This window comes from Lepisma saccharinum, chromosome 7 (assembly GCF_977018435.1).
Source record: "Lepisma saccharinum chromosome 7, izLepSacc3.1, whole genome shotgun sequence".
In the NCBI taxonomy this organism is placed as follows: domain Eukaryota; kingdom Metazoa; phylum Arthropoda; class Insecta; order Zygentoma; family Lepismatidae; genus Lepisma; species Lepisma saccharinum.
The window spans coordinates 75,853,037-75,859,036 of record NC_139235.1 but is presented as its reverse complement, the minus strand read 5'-3'; the positions used below and the strand labels follow the sequence as shown (position 1 = coordinate 75,859,036).

General features: G+C 35.4%; 1 protein-coding gene across 2 annotated transcripts in view; it reads left to right on the top strand.

Annotated features, from left to right (window-relative positions):
* The first annotated feature begins 370 nt into the window (after window positions 1-370).
* The window catches only part of LOC145989934 (mitochondrial dicarboxylate carrier-like), a 51,341-nt gene continuing 45,711 nt past the window's right edge, over window positions 371-6,000 (top strand). The window contains exon 1 of one of the 2 annotated variants that reach the window (XM_083125462.1): window positions 371-439. The gene's annotated coding sequence lies outside the window, so the exon portion shown is untranslated. The other variant, XM_083125463.1, reaches the window with a different exon arrangement.

The following is a 6,000-nucleotide window of genomic DNA, read 5'->3' as shown; positions in this document are numbered from 1 at the left end:
TTGGGTTAAATTAACAGAAACATTGTTGTATATATTTTTGCATTACAAGGAAATATAGTTTTAAAATACATTTATATTTACGTTAGCATATTTTCTCTTTGCAACTGATAGTTGTTCTTGTTTTCGTCATTATTGACAAATCATACACGTGGCACTCGCACCAACAATAAATGGCCGAAAACATCTAATTTACAAAATTTGAAAAGAAAAATTGATTTTGAAAAAAAAATGAAAGGAACTAAATAAAGCATCGGCACGGTAGCATCAGAGGGGTGGGGGTGAAAATCCACGTATTCGACTAACCTGCCGCAAAAAAATACTATTTTCAGTTGGCAACACTGAAAACAAAAGCAAAGCAGGTTGCGGCAGAAGGAAATAAACCTCCCAGCTGATCAGAAGTTGGCATCTATCCCATGCCCATCCCACTTGCTGATCACAGGTAGGATAAATCGAATAATGAGTCAAGGAATGGTGTATTTTTGTATGATTCTCCCGTCTAATCCAGAAACTTTCACATACGAAACTTGAAGTACGTATATTATTATCTCGTTAAACCTAATAGTGAGTAACCGATTTGCAACGTCTACCTAACACCCCATTTCTTATGCAATCATATTCATACATTCAAGCAAATTAGTTATGCAACGATGTCGACTTGTTGACTTTATTCATGACGATGACCTAGCTTCAGTTATGTGTCATTAAAGGGTATAGTCGTTTTTCAAGGATTCTTTTCTCTGGCGAGAATTTGGTTGGATGTGCGCGATATCGTGCAGTAAAAAAAAAATTACAGTGCGATTATACAAAGAGAAAATAAAATTTCGTACTCGGTAACCTGTTGTTGAATGGAGGAAATTCAAGAACGTGAATGAAGGTTGGAATTAGTACCACAACACTTTTTCCTTGTCTTCTTCTAATACGTAGCGTAAAAGGTAGGCATGCGCATGTGCTAGTGCAACGTCATACCAATGACGTCAGACTTGAACTTAAATGTGGATCTTGAATCTTCAGGGCCAAACAACACGATTCAGGAGCTCTTGTTTTAAATGGCGGCGTAGCAACATCATTACTTAAAAACTTGAACGAAGAAAGCAGTCATTTATTGCGAAAGACTTCCCTCAAAAATAGGCACAATAAAATTGGAAATAATTAATTTAAAACGAAAGATTGCCTCACATTCGGTAAATTTTAAAATGGTATCAGAATTCTTAGGTGACAGATTAATCAACACACTTGAGCAACAAACTGTTGTGGCAGCAATACATTCAAACCTCTCCTGCAACAAAGTGTTGTGGCAGCAATACATTCAAACCTCTCCTGCAACAAAGTGGTGTGGCAGCAATACATTCAAACCTCTCCTGCAACGAAGTGTTGTGGCAGCAATACATATCCGTTTCGTATCATTCCCACTAAATGCTTGCCACATGTGGAGAAATATTTCATTTTAAACTTTATTTCTACATATTTTCAAGGAGTTCTGCCATTATTTTGTGAAATAATGGTTAATTTTTAGAGAGGGACTCCCATCAACCCAGAGTGTTGTGGCAGCAATGCATACTCGTTTCTTAGCTTTTCCACAACATACATGCCATATGTTTTGAAATATCTGGTTTAAATTTTATATCTACACTTTTCAATGATATCCGTCATTTCTATTATTTTTTTGTCGGATAAAATTTAATTTTTAGAACGTCTTCCTTCAACCCGCTCCTACAACGAAGTGTTGTGGCAGCAATACCCTATCCGTTTCGTAACTTTCAAAACTAAATGCATGCCACATGAAGAAAATATTTTATTTAAACATAATTTCTGCTTTTAAATGGATTTTCTCAAGGAATTATGCCATCAATTTGTGGAATGACGAATATTTACAAAGAGCGGCTTTCTTCAGACCACTTCAGCAACAAACTGTTGTGGCAGCAATACATTCAAACCTCTCCTGCAACAAAGTGTTGTGGCAGCAATACATTCAAACCTCTCCTGCAACGAAGTGTTGTGGCAGCAATACATATCCGTTTCGTATCATTCCCACTAAATGCTTGCCACATGTGGAGAAATATTTCATTTTAAACTTTATTTCTACATATTTTCAAGGAGTTCTGCCATTATTTTGTGAAATAATGGTTAATTTTTAGAGAGGGACTCCCATCAACCCAGAGTGTTGTGGCAGCAATGCATACTCGTTTCTTAGCTTTTCCACAACATACATGCCATATGTTTTGAAATATCTGGTTTAAATTTTATATCTACACTTTTCAATGATTTCCGTCATTTCTATTATTTTTTTGTCGGATAAAATTTAATTTTTAAAACGTCTTCTTTCAACCCGCTCCTACAATGAAGTGTTGTGGCAGCAATACCCTATCCGTTTCGTATCTTTCAAAACTAAATGCATGCCACATGAAGAAAATATTTTATTTAAACATAATTTCTGCTTTTAAATGGATTTTCTCAAGGAATTATGCCATCAATTTGTGGAATAACGAATATTTACAAAGAGCGGCTTTCTTCAGACCACTTCAGCAACAAACTGTTGTGGCAGCAATACATTCAACCCTCTCCTGCAACAAAGTGTTGTGGCAGCAATACATTCAAACCTCTCCTGCAACGAAGTGTTGTGGCAGCAATTCATATCCGTTTCGTGTCATTCCCACTAAATGCTTGCCACATGTGGAGAAATATTTCATTTTAAACTTTATTTCTACATATTTTCAAGGAGTTCTGCCATTATTTTGTGAAATAATGGTTAATTTTTAGAGAGGGACTCCCATCAACCCAGAGTGTTGTGGCAGCAATGCATACTCGTTTCTTAGCTTTTCCACAACATACATGCCATATGTTTTGAAATATCTGGTTTAAATTTTATATCTACACTTTTCAATGATTTCCGTCACTTCTATTATTTTTTTGTCGGATAAAATTTAATTTTTAAAACGTCTTCCTTCAACCCGCTCCTACAATGAAGTGTTGTGGCAGCAATACCCTATCCGTTTCGTAACTTTCAAAACTAAATGCATGCCACATGAAGAAAATATTTTATTTAAACATAATTTCTGCTTTTAAATGGATTTTCTCAAGGAATTATGCCATCAATTTGTGGAATGACGAATATTTACAAAGAGCGGCTTTCTTCAGACCACTTCAGCAACAAACTGTTGTGGCAGCAATACATTCAAACCTCTCCTGCAACAAAGTGTTGTGGCAGCAATACATTCAAACCTCTCCTGCAACGAAGTGTTGTGGCAGCAATACATATCCGTTTCGTATCATTCCCACTAAATGCTTGCCACATGTGGAGAAATATTTCATTTTAAACTTTATTTCTACATATTTTCAAGGAGTTCTGCCATTATTTTGAGAAATAATGGTTAATTTTTAGAGAGGGACTCCCATCAACCCAGAGTGTTGTGGCAGCAATGCATACTCGTTTCTTAGCTTTTCCACAACATACATGCCATATGTTTTGAAATATCTGGTTTAAATTTTATATCTACACTTTTCAATGATTTCCGTCATTTCTATTATTTTTTTGTCGGATAAAATTTAATTTTTAAAACGTCTTCTTTCAACCCGCTCCTACAATGAAGTGTTGTGGCAGCAATACCCTATCCGTTTCGTATCTTTCAAAACTAAATGCATGCCACATGAAGAAAATATTTTATTTAAACATAATTTCTGCTTTTAAATGGATTTTCTCAAGGAATTATGCCATCAATTTGTGGAATGACGAATATTTACAAAGAGCGGCTTTCTTCAGACCACTTCAGCAACAAACTGTTGTGGCAGCAATACATTCAAACCTCTCCTGCAACAAAGTGTTGTGGCAGCAATACATTCAAACCTCTCCTGCAACGAAGTGTTGTGGCAGCAATACATATCCGTTTCGTATCATTCCCACTAAATGCTTGCCACATGTGGAGAAATATTTCATTTTAAACTTTATTTCTACATATTTTCAAGGAGTTCTGCCATTATTTTGTGAAATAATGGTTAATTTTTAGAGAGGGACTCCCATCAACCCAGAGTGTTGTGGCAGCAATGCATACTCGTTTCTTAGCTTTTCCACAACATACATGCCATATGTTTTGAAATATCTGGTTTAAATTTTATATCTACACTTTTCAATGATTTCCGTCATTTCTATTATTTTTTTTGTCGGATAAAATTTAATTTTTAAAACGACCTACATACAATACAGCAATCATTTGCAAAAAAAAAAAAAAAAAAACACAAAAAACCCTGTTAGCATAGAATAACGCAGAATCGAATAAGCTAAATTTTGCTGCAACATAAATGTCTACTGGTTAATTTCTAAATGGACTCCAAACACTAGTATCTATAATTTATATTCTGTCAGTAGGTGTCTGCCTCCCTATTTTACTTCTAGAGGATTGAGATTCGTCTTAACGCAATCCCTGGGTGAGAACTCGTCCTTCCAACCCTCTAGCTGGTGGAAGTAGCAGTGTGTTATTAATTCATGGCTTCAATTCTCTGGAGTTACGTTTGTGGTGCCATGTTGCAAACGTTTGGTGACAAGATGATCAGTCGACAACCCAATCTATTAGGGCACCAAGGCAGCCAAACACAAACATAGATCTGATGGAGGATATAGCACATGAAATGTAAATTACTTTAAACTATACAGTGAAACCCCCTCTCACCAAGGATTCTTGGAAATTATATTCTTATATGTGAGAAAATTTAATGATGTTGTTTATAATTGAAATTTTGTAAAAATAAGTGCACATCATTCTTTTCCCTTTTGCATAAATTATAACCTCCTGTGATGTCATTCATTCTTAATAATGTGTAGTGAACTTGTGAATGTAACAGTATGTAATTGTGAAGTTAGTTTAAACTATGTGCATTTGTCATTATTAAAAAAATATTAATTAAGTTCTTACATATAGGACTTGAGTGTACCTCGTATCAAGCTGCTCCTGTGACTAAGTATTCATTAGACATTGCCCTAAGACATTTATTCGATACAGCAGTTGGTGACTAATTTAAAATTTATTTCATATGTTTCATAGCCATAATCAAACTATTATTATTTTTTGTTATGCATAATTAATAATACATAAAGTTAAAAAAAGTTAGGACATTTTGCAACTCTTTAAAAGATATGTCAGTTTCAGTGGTGTGCCCAAGGGGGGATTGATGGAGGTTATAACCCCCCCTTTGGTCCAGTATTCCTAAAAGAAGAACGTCAAAGTTAGGAAAATATGACAAAATGAGGGCTAACTACCAAGAAAAAGTATACATAACCCCTCCCTTTTGAAAATCCTTGGCAGGCCACTGGTCAGTTTCATGCCATACACATGAGAAATTGCTCCAATTCATTCTGGAATAGTCATGAATTTTGTAATATGTAGCCCTTGTATGTAATAATGTATTCAGAAATTTGAATATTCCAGAAACAGGTACATTGCAACACACTGTAATCAATAATTTTTTATCCAGAAAATGTTTCCTTGGGCTCTGATAGCCAGCCACCTGTAGATGAAATAGTAATATTAACACCAGGGCCCATTGGCGGCTGGCAGCTAGTATGATGAGTAGTGCCAACGTGATTAAGAAAATCGAAAAATTTTCGCTAGCATATGTCATAGAAATCTAATGAAAGAGGTAATTTTAATGGAACTTTGTTTACTAAAATTGCAGACAAAAATTCAGAGTTCCTAAGATTGGTTTATTTTACTTCGCATTTGTACTAATTTTGGCTAATCGCGAAGGTAAGGATGAGTGAACACTCACAAAGAACACCGATGCCCAGGCCGAGATTCGAACCCGCAATCCCTGGCGTCGAAGCATGCTGTGCGGAGGTCGGCCAGAGTTTCTAAGCAATAAATGCGACTATTAAAATTGCGACGCCTGTCACCTTTACCATTTTTTTGATATTTTTAAATAGAATTGATATTTAAATCTGGCATGGGACAGCCAAGTTGTTTAACTTTTAATATAATATCGCATAGTTCCTTGGAAAATGGTGTATGTAAT